We start from the raw sequence: 11,971 nt of genomic DNA on the forward strand, positions 1-11,971 counted from the left end.
TAAATACAAATAAGTTAGGAAACTTGAACACTTTATATAAAGGCTAATGATAACAAGATGCACAAGACACTCTCCCTGCTCGAAAGGAGCTCATAATCCAATTGGGTAGACAGATACACACAACAGCAATTCTGTAGTGTAGGAAGTGCTCAAAAGGATTATGTATAAGGAGCTATGCAAGCTGAATTGAGGGATTAATAAACGCTACAGGGCAAGATGCATGATTAGAAATGTTACAAAAAGGGTGGCATTGAGTTTAATTCTGAAGGATAAACAGGGATTTTCTTGATGGGCAAGGTGGGAGAAAAGGCAATGTAAGAAGTTCATTCAATGTGGGTAAAGGTCCAAAGAGAGAGGGCACAGTACATTCTGGGAGATGTCAGGAGTTTCACAGGACTAGAGCATGGGATAGGTTCAGGGGAACAGCAGATGAGGTTGCAGATGAAAACAGCAACTTAATTTAAGCCATAAAGTCTATAAGAATAGAGAAAATTTCTTTTTCTTTTACTAAATCATCCAGAACATCTAGCACTAAGTGCTGAATACATAAAAGCGAGCAGCTAATATTAAACATTTTTAACTAATCTTAACTCATGCTAGCCTTAGCAATGGAGTAATATCAGGACTCCTCCTCCTCCAAGATACCTCTAAGTGTTAATAATCTTGAATTGCAAGATCACAGCGTGGTATGTAGGAGGAGGGGTCTGGGACTGCAAGAGGAACACTCAAAGGTCTCAGGGCAGTGACTGTTTACCCATTGTTATGGAAGCATTTCAATATTTCAACAACTGGTGCACTCCAATTAAATATTAGCCATGCACAAAGGAGGCTGCAGAAGACTTTGTTAACTCACTTTTCTCAGAAACAACCCCACCTCCACACCCAACCCAGCTACATTCCTAACATGCTATAGCAGAAAGATAAAGCTATTCCAAGTCAACCCTCAAAGAGAAAAAACAACCTCCCTTTCTCTCCCAGTATTTTAGTGTTGGAGAAATTTCCTAAGTTTCAGACATCAGGCGATAGAGGCCAAGCTTCTATTCCTATTTAGCAATGTTATAAAAATGTAAAGTTTGCATATGATTTCCTACATAACAGTACTCTTAATTACTCCTTTGGACTCAAATGAATAGTCCCTGTCAGAATATTTTATCTTTACCTTTTAATTTCTTCCTGTGTTTGTTTTATAGATTCGATGGAACTTTGAATGTCTCCCAGCTCTATCCCTTTCTTTCTTCTTGTACTGGGTTTTACTGATTGGGCTGAAAGGACATTTACAATGAAGTTATAATCATAAATACAATTTAAAGTTCAACTTAATGATTCCCATATAATAAAAACTTTCCTAGACATTAGTTTTTCTGGCTTAGAGATTACCATATTAATATCAATAATCTGCATTTTCAAAATTTCATATTTCAAAACTACAGCACCACGAACATATTTAAAGTAACCAAAAAATAGTTAAATTTTAGATGACATCAATTTTATTTAACTAATTAAAATAAATAAGAATTCATTAAAAATATATACATATTCATTTGGGGAAGGTATTACTCTCTTTTGTTCCTTGCTCATTTGCCTGCATCTGAAGAGGTAGGATTCTCGAGCCCCCTTTTAAATTTTTTATTAATTGTTAGTTATCTTTATTCCCCTCATCACCCAAACTTTAAACTTTTTCAATCAGTTTTGATACCTCTTCTCCAATTTTTATTGCCAACCAGCAAGATGTATAGGTTTGTTCAAATCCCCTCTTATATCCATTCCTTCCTTTCCATTTTTGTTCTGATCTTACTTAACCTTTTATCAAGTCTCAGCTTTCTCATTTTTAAAATAGGAAAAATAGGGCTGAACCCGTGGCTCACTCAGGAGAGTGCGGTGCTGGGCTGGGAGCACCGAGGCCGTGGGTTCAGATCCTACATAGGGATGGCCGGTGCGCTCACTGGCAGAGCACAGTGCAGGCGACACCAAGCCAAGGGTTACGATCCCCTTACCGGTCACAAAAAAAAAAAAAAGGAAAAATAAACTTCACATGGTTGTTATAGGTGGCACATGTTAATTAATAAATGTCAGCTGATAAATTATAGGTAATACAGTGTAGTGGATGAGAGTGAATTAAGGAGCCAAAATATCTGCATATATATATAACATATAATACACCTCCTTATGGGGTGTGTGACCTTGGGCAGGTCAACCCATCTGTATCTCAGTTCCCTTTCCTGTCAAATGGGAATAACAACACTATAACTAACACTCCCTTCTGGTACACTGTGACTCCTGTTTCTAAACCTTTATTCATTTTTTTCCTTCTACTACTCCTGTCTGTTGCCCCCATCCAGCTGAGACTGCTGTAATCCATTAGAAATCCTAATAATTCAATAGGGTTCTTGTAAGTAACGTCTCTCAAATTGAACTCAGCTCCCTCTCCTTTAAACTCTTTAACATTTATCATCTACTAATTCTTGGTATTTACCATTTATTCACCTCCAGTGTTATCTCTGTAGGTAAAAATGGGCTTCCTAGCTGAGTGTAAACTTAGAGACTATGGCTTAAAGGTTTTTTTTATTTTCTCACTATGTCAAAGACATTATCTTAACCCTGTCTTGACTATATCTCAATGTAGTTCAAGATAGTTTATACATTATCTGACTTGAACAAGAATGGTACACTATTTAATCTAGTAGTCTATAAATTTAATATAGTTAAATTTTTACTTGTCTGTGGCTTCCAAAACTGCAATAATTTATTCTACAAAAAAAACCTATTTTAGGCATGGAACTGAGCTCAGACTTCAAAAAATGCTTCCTGAATTCAATCTAAGGACTCATCAGCAATTTTTCAGAAGCTAACAAGGCATAAGAGCTACTATACAGTGTGGTTTTTTCTTATTTGCATGTCTCCCTTTTTTTCATTTCTCATGCTGAGCACAGTGCAGGCGACACCAAGCCAAGGGTTACGATCCCCTTACCGGTCACAAAAAAAAAAAAGGAAAAATAAACTTCACGTGGTTGTTATAGGTGTGTTTTACAGTCTGGCACATGTTAATTAATAAATGCCAGCTGATAAATTATAGGTAACACAGTGTAGTGGATGAGAGTGAAGCTAAAATAGCTTTTGTACCCCATCTTTGTCCCAATTCTTACATATCTTCTTAGTTTATAATGAAAAACCATTTTTATATATGAAACATAGTATAGCAATATCTTTTTAAATTAGACTCATAGTGAATAGCCTACAATAAATATTTTTACCTTCACTTCCAGATGAATCCTGGATATCAGGTTCTGGAGAGGAATAGCCTTTTGCTGCTTTTGTCTGTTGCCTGGTTGTTTTATGTTTCATTTTGGGGACACTAACCTGAAAAAATAATCGTGCTATTATTTGAGTTTGTACAGTATTTTTTTAAGTAAGACCAGTGTTGTACAATTGTAAAAACTATCTGACTCACAGACATAATATGCAGAAATAAAGACAAAGATAAAATAGTCTAATCAACATTTAACAAGATGTCATGCACTTATGCAATGAAATTATTTAATTTTAATAGGAAACTAATTGGCACAAATATAAAAAAATAAAAATACAATGAAGAGTTTCTATTCCACTCCTGACCCCTATTCACTTAGTCTCTCTCCCACTAAATAGACACCCACTGTTCTTAGTTTGTATGTCCTCCCAGGGATATTTTTATACACATACAAACAAATATGAATATAGATCTCCCTAACTTCTCTACCTGCACCAGCTAGTTTGTCCAGTAGAATGTTACATGACAGTGTTCTTAAATCATACTTATCTGTTCCCAATGTTAGAAACATTTCCACTGAATGATGTTGGGTTTCCAATAAAATTATCTAGATTACTTACTTTTAATAATATCTGGATAATATAAAAGCATCTTGTAATAAATAGAAATGATATTATTTTGCAGAGCATTATTCAACCTTACTGAGAGCATTTAAGTCCATGTATAAGATTCAAAGTATATCAAACCATCAACTAGGACTAAATTTTTCTTAGAATAATAAACTTTAGACTATATCCTAGTAATAGGTTTGCAATTCTGGTCAACAGTCCTGAACTTGAAAACTTAAATGCCAGAGAAGAAACTAGTGTCAGAAAGGCAAGGTAATATACATGCTTAGAAAAACATGCAACCTGTTGTCACAAGTCTTTAACTCTGTTCTTACCTGTTCACCATTCTAAAAGGAATTATCCCCAATTACTTATTCCTTGAAATAATTTTGCAAAATCTTATTCACGTACTTGAAATTAAAAAAATTTTTATAATACACAATAAATACACAGGCAGGTTCTGGATTCAGCCAATGCTCCTACTTCAAATGCTGGAGACTTAAGATTTTATAACATTTACGATACAAATCCACATTCTTAGAGCATGCTCAAATTGGAGATTGATGAAAACTGGTGAAAAGCTTATTTAAAATGACAAAAGGGGTCAGCAATAGAACTAGAGATATACAAAGATTAATTGTGATTAGTTATGTTTATATTCAGGAGAAAATACAGATGCCTTGTGTGTCTCTACATGTCAGAACTGTTTCTAAAATTTTTAAACTGTGATAACATATATAAAACAAATTTTGCCATTTTAACCATTTTTAAGCATACAATTCAGTGGCATCAATTATATTCACAATGTTGTTCAACCACCACCATTATTTCCAAAACATTTTTATTATTCTAAAGAAAAATTCTGTAACAATTAAGCAATAATTACCCATTCCCTCCTTCCTCTGGTCCTTGGTTACCTTTAATCTACTTTCTGTCTCTATGAATTTGCCTATCCTATATATTTCATATAAGTGGAATCATACAATATTTTTCTTTTTATGTCTGACATTTCATTTAGCATGCTATTGTCAAGGTTCATCCATGATGGAGCATGTAGCAAAACTTCATTTCTTTTTTTGGCTGAATAATATTTAAATGTATATATCAAATTTTGTTTATCCATTCATCTGTTGATGGACACTTGGATTGTTTCCATATTTTGGCTATTATCAACAATGCTGCAATGAACATCACTGTACTAGTATCTACTAGTATCTATTTGAGTCCCTGTTTTTAATTCTATTGGAGTAGAATTGTTGGGTCATGTGGTAATTCTATGTTTAGCTTTGTGAGGAATCACCAAACTGTTTTCCACAGCTGCTATGCCATTTTACATTCTCACCAGCAATGTATTAGGGTTCTAATTTCTCCACATCCTCATCAACATGTATTTTCCATTTTTTGATTATTACCATTCTAGGTGTGAGATAGTCCCTAATTTGATTTTGAGTTGCATTTCCCTTATGACTAATGATGTTTAACATCTTTTCATGTGTTGCTGGCCATTTATATATCTTTTCTGGATAAATGTGTAATCAAGTCCTATGCCTGTTTTTAAACTCGGGTGCTTTTTTTTTAAGTTAGGAGTCCTGCATATATTCTAGATATCAAACTCTTAGATAAATGATTTGCAAATATTTTCTCTCATTTCTATATGTTGTCTCTTCACTTTCTTGATAATGTCCTTTAATGCATAAAAGTTTTTAATTTTGATGAAGTCCAATCTACTTTATTGTTGTTGTTGTTGTTACTTGTGTTTTTAGTGTCACATTTAAGAATCCATTGCCAATTACAAGGCCATGAAGATTTACCCGTTTTCTTCTAAAGTGCTGTAGAACCATTTTGGGTTAATTTTTATATTGAGTGTGAGTTAGAGGATCCAACTTCATTCTTTGAAGTGGAAATCCAGTGTCCCAGTATCATTTGTTGAAGAGACTATTTTTTTTTCCCACTGAATAGCCTTGGCATCCTTGTCAAAAATCAATTGACCATAGATGTGTGGGTTTACTTTTAGACTTTCAATTCTATTCCACTGGTTTATATGTTATCATTGTCAGTACCACACTGTTTTGATTACTGTAGTTTTATAATAAGTTTTGAATTGAAAAATTGAGTCCACCAACTTTGCCATTCTTTTTCAAGATTGTTTTGGCTCTTCAGGGCCCCTTGCAATTCTATACAAATTTGAGGATTAGCTTTTCCAGTTTTGCAAAAAATGCTGTTGAAATATTGATAGGAATTGCATTGAATCTTCAGTACAATGGGTAGTAATGAATTCCTAACAATATTAATTTTTCCTACCTAAGAACATGGGATGTCATCCCATTTATTTAGGCCTTTAATTTCTTCAGCAATGTTTTATAGTTTTCACAATACAAGTCTTTCATCTCCTTGGTTAAATTTATTCCTAGGTATGTTATTCTTTTCGATGCTATTATAAATTAAACTGCTTTCTGAATTTTTTTTTGGAATTAGTCACTGCAGGTGTATAGAAACATAACTGATTTTTGTGTGTTGATATTATACCCTGCAAGTTTGCTGACTCTGTTCATTAGCTCTAGTAGCTTTCTTGTAGGTTCCCTGGGATTTTCTCTATATAGGATTATGTCATCTCTTAACAGATAATTTCACTCTTCATTTCCAATTTCTTTTTCTTCTCTAAGTTCTCTAGCTAGAACTTCCAGTACAATGTCAAATAGTAGTGGGGAAAGTGGGAATGTTTGTCTTGTTTCTGATCTTAAGGGGAAGGCTTTTCAGTCTTTCCCACTGAGTATGCTGTTAGCTGTGGGTTTTTCATAAATGTCCTTTATCATGTTAAGGAAATTCCCTTCTATTCTTAGTTTTATGTTATGTTTTTTAATCATGAAAGTGTGTTGGATTTTGTCAAATGCTTTTCTGTGTCAATTGAGATGATCATGTGATTTTCCCCCCCATTCTATTAAAGTGCTGTATTACATTGATTTTCTCATGTTAAACCACCATTGCATCCTTGAAATAAATCTCACTTGGTCATGGTGTATAATCTTTTTAATACACTGTTGGATTTGGTTTGCTAGTATTTTGTTGAGGATTTTTGCATCTACATTTTTAAAAAGGTCAGTGATCTATAATTTTCTTTTCTTGTGATGTCTTTATCTGGCTTTGGCATCAGGGTAATGCTGTCCTCATAGAATGAGTTCAGAAATATTCCCACCTATTCTGGTTTTTAAAAGAGTTTGAGAAGGATTTGTGTTTGTAAAAATGTTTGGTAGAATTCACCAGTGAAGGCATCTTGTCTTGAATTTTTCTTTGGAGGTTTTTGGTTACTGATTCAATCTTTTTACTTGTTATAAGTGTGTTGAGTTTTCATGTTTCTTTTTCAGTAAGTTTATGTAATTTCTGTGTTTCTAGGAATTTGACCTCATATAGGTTATCTAACGTGTTGGCATAAAATTGTTCATAATATTATAATTCTTTTTATTTCTGTGAGGTTTGTAGTAACATCCTCACTTTCATTTCTGATTTTAAGTCATTTGTGTCTTTTCTTGATTTACTGTCTTAGTCTAGCTGATGGTTTGTCAATTTTGTTGATCTTATCAAAGAACCAATTTTTGATTTCATTGATTCTATTGTTTTTCTGTTCTCTCTTTTATCTCCAATCTATTATTTTCTTCCTTCTGCTAGCTCTGGGTTTAGTTTGCTTTCCTTTTTCTTGTTCCTCATCATATGAAGTTAGGTTACTGATTTGCAATCTTTCTTCTTTTTTAACATAGGTGTTCACAGCTATATATTTTTCTTTGAGTACTACCTTTGCAGCATCTCATAAGTTTTGGCATGTTGTGTTTTTTCTTTTCGTTTGTCAAAGTATTTTCTAATTTTCCATGTCTTTTTCTTTGCCCATTGTTTTTTAAGAATGCAGTGTTTAATTTATGTATATTTGTGAATTTCCCAGTTTTCATTCTGTTATTGATTTGTAGCTTCATTCTACTATCAGAAAAAAATACTATGATATCAATTTTTTAAAAATCATTGAGACATGTTATATTGCCTAACATATGGCCTATCCCAGAGAATGTTCCATGTGCATTTGAGAGAAATGTGTATTCCTGTGAGGTCGGGTGGACTGTTCTGTGTGTGTCTGCTAGGTCTAGCTGGTTTATAGAGTGGTTCAAGTCATTTGTTCCCTTATTTATCTTCTATCTAGATGTTCTATCCCTTACTGAAAGTGGTGTACCAAATTCTCCAACAACTGTTGTAGAACTATTTTTCCCTTAAATTCTGTCAATGTTTGCTTCATACATTTTGTGGTTCTGTTGATTGGTAAATATAGCTTTATAACTGTTATATCTAGATAAATTGACCTTTTTAAATATATCACATCCTTTGTTGTCTCTTGTAACAATTTTTGACTTTGACTCTATTTTGTCTGATATTAGTATAGCCATCGCAGCTTTCCTTCAGTTACTTTCATTCAGTTGCATGGAATATTTTTTTCCATCCTTTCGTTTTATTCTATTTGTTTCCTTGGATTTAAAGGGAGTCTCTTGTAGACAGTATAAAGCTGAGTCATATTTATCTGAGTCCATTTTGCCAATTTGCTTTTGTCTGAAGGGTTTAATCGATTTATATTTAAAGTAACTGCTCATAAGAACTTACTTTTGCCATTCTGCTATTTATTTTCTGTATATCTTATACCTTTTTTGTCCCTCATTTACTCCATTATGGCCTTCTTTTTTGTTCTATTGGATTTTTTTGTAGTGAACCATTTTGATTCCCTTTCCATTTCCTTTTGTGTATATTTTATAGATATTTTATTTGTGGTTACCATGAGGATGATATGTGCAACTAAACTTATAACAATCTAGCTTAATTGATACCAACTTAACTTTAATAGTACACAAAAAACTTGTTCCTACAACAGTTCCATCCCCTCCTTACATTTTTGTAACAAATTAGATCTTTATATATTGTATGCTCAATAGCAAGGATTTATAATTAAATTATTTTCCATTCATTTATTTTTAAGTCCTGTAGGAAATAAAAAGTGAAGTTAAAACTGAAAATACAATAACACTAGCTTTTGTATTTGCCCATCTGTTTACATTTACTGGAAACCTTTATTTTTTCATACTACTTTGAGTTTGATTTCAACCTGAAGAACTCCCTTTAGCATTTCTTGTAGGGCAAGTCTGGTGGTAATGAACTCCCTCAGCCTTTGTTTATCTTGGAATATCTTAATTTCTCCCCCATTTTTGAAGGGCAGTTTTGTCAGACATAGAATTTTGGCTGACAAGTTTTTTTCTTCCAACATTTTATTTTTCAAATTTTTAAAACATTTTTACTGGACCATAATTGATTATACATATTTTTTGGGTTCAACGTTGACATAGGTTGATCAAATCAATATTACTTGCACATATATAGTTACAAATTGTACTTATTCTTTATGCCCCTTGTCCAATCTCTCCCTATCCCCCTCTCCCTCTCCCCTCCCACCTCTGATAACCCTACATTTCTTCTCTCTTTCTGAAAGAATAATGGTTACTCTGTTGATTTGTTGCCTACACGATCGATCTGTCCAATGCTGAGAGGTGTGTTCAGGTCCCCCAATGTTGGGCTACGCCTGGGCCGCCAGCCATTTTGGGAAAGTACCTCAGCCATTTTAAACTTTGATCTGTCCAATGCTGAGAGGTGTGTTCAGGTCCCCCAATGTTGGGCTACGCCCGGGCCGCCAGCCATTTTGGGAAAGTACCTCAGCCATTTTAAACCCCTTTGTCCTGACCGGGCCCCGATTGATACACTATAATGCTTGCTTCCAGCCTTTCCTCCATGAACGACTCTCAAGGAAGCAGTCAGAGAGACCCTTGAAAATGCAGTCCATTCTCTGCCTCAAACCCTGCCACACAGGCAGCGAATGAATCTATCTCTCGCTGTGAAAGGGAGGCCTCCCAAGTTCAAGGTGAAGTTTGCAAAGCTTAGCAAAGTGGAATGCATGAAACTTATTACACCCCCTGCTGCCACATCTGCCCACCCCTCTAGCTCAGTGTTTGGTTTTTCCTGAACTGCAGGTCGTCTCCCATTGGTGGGCTGTGAAGTTGAGATGGTGAGTTGGGCCCAGAGTTTTAATGAAAGGGAAATGAAATAGAATAGACTGAGGAAGAACAGGGACTCTCAGCACACAATCAGTGGCATCAAAGGAGATGTGGTTTTCTGAAACCCTCGTTTGGTTGTGCGTGTGTGCTGAGTTGTGATATGGAACGCACTTCTGTGTCTGGGTCCTAGTTAGAATGTTCGTGAGCCCCACGGGGGTAGGGAGGGTCTGCAGCTGTCCCCTTCCCAGCATGGTGCAGGGTCTGCCTCAGGGAGGCTTCTGGTGAACATCTGTCTAGTGCGTGACAGGCCCAGCCACTGGGACCAGTGAGATGCGCTTGCTGAGTCGGATCAGTTTCTTCCTTGTGACTTCCCTGTCCCTTGTCCTGGAATTCCTTTCATCCGAATGGCAAATCTCGGCCATTTCCTAATTTTCTCTCTTGTCTCTTCCTTTCTCTCTCTTGATCTTTTTTTTTTTTTTTTTGAGACGTTTCTCAGCCTTGTCTTCCAGCCATTCTGTTTAGGTTTTAAAAGATCGTAGCATGTTACTCTCAGCGTTCAGCGCCGCTTCCTCTGTGTTCTTTTCTCGAGCACTCTCTCCTTGCGGGGCTGGGTCATGGTCTCTCTCTGCACGTCGGTGGCATCATGTTTGATGCTTTCTGCCTCCTGCAGCGTTTTTACTCCAAATTGCTCTGTCTGCCTTTGCAGCTCTCCCAGATACCTGGTAGTTGTCTGCTCACATTTAGTCAGGGCCTGAAACGCTACGATTGCACCGAGGGCTTGCAGACGTGGGCTTTGCTGGGAGTGAGCCATGCAGCTGTTGAGCTGGGGAACGTGGGAAGCCCTATCTTTTCCTTCCTCTTGGACGTGTCAGGTTCTGATGTTCTGGGAGCCACGTGGGGCAGGGGTGGAATTACAGCATCTGTTGTTCATAATCTGATTGATCGCCCTTCTCTCGGCACGGAGCCCCTGCCCCGCTATGCCTGGACACCCCCTGCCACCCCCCAGCAGACCTGTTTCACCCACGGCAGAGACTAGATCTGTATTTAATATTCTCCCAGGTTGAGGCAGAGTCTTCACTGAGCAGCCGATGAGATCTGAAGATCTGCTTGCTGCTTCTTTTTAAACTGTGGTAAACTATCGATAACATAAAATCGAACAAGTTAACCATCTTTAAGTGCACGACTCAGTGGCATCATGTCCATTCCGAATATTGTGCGACTGTTGTCACCATCCACCTCCGGAACGTTTCCATCTTCCCAAATGGAAGCTCTGTCCCCGTTAACACGAATTATTTATTTCCTCTTCTCCGGCCCCTGGGAGCCACCACCCTGCTTTCTGTCTCTGTGGCCGACTGCTTCTTTAAAAGATTTTCCCCCACCCTCCTTACTTTAACATTCCTTCCCCCATTCCTGAGCACCTGTGGCCCCAGGTCCTGAGCCTTCTGGTGCTTCTGTGGTACAAGTCTATTCGGTGGGCTTATGTGGGTGTGTGTGTCCAATCTGCCATCTCTACCTGGAAATTCCCCTATAATTTTTTGTTTTTGTTTTTGGTGGCTGGCTGGTACGGGGATCCAAACACATGTCCTTGGTGTTATCTGCTCTGACCAACTGAGCTAACTGGCCAGCCCTTCCTCTATAATAATTAAGAGTTCTTCTTTTGCCAATTCTGTAGCAACCAGTAGCGTCGTTCTACAGTCACATTATATTACGTAATCACTTCATGTTAATGTTTAATGACAAAAGTAGGATACAAAACTGTATTTTGAGCATGCTCTAACTTATGTCAAATATACATATATGTACAAAAAAGATGGAAAGGCGTAAGGTCAGACTGTAAATGCCTCTGATCTTTGGGTTTGGGTGTGATTCTTATTTGTGCTTTTTTTGTTTGTTTGTTTTTAACGTTTTCTACAACTGTGAGCATTGGTTCTGTAATCAGAACAGAACGATTCCTGCTGACTTTCCAGTTAGGCAGTCAGTGGGGTCCCAGCTGTGCCAAGGAGAGGCCGGACCCTGGGGTCTGGGGTCCTCCAGTTCGCTCTCCA

This window comes from Galeopterus variegatus, unplaced genomic scaffold (assembly GCF_000696425.1).
Source record: "Galeopterus variegatus unplaced genomic scaffold, G_variegatus-3.0.2 Scaffold1511, whole genome shotgun sequence".
Classification (NCBI taxonomy): Eukaryota; Metazoa; Chordata; class Mammalia; order Dermoptera; family Cynocephalidae; genus Galeopterus; species Galeopterus variegatus.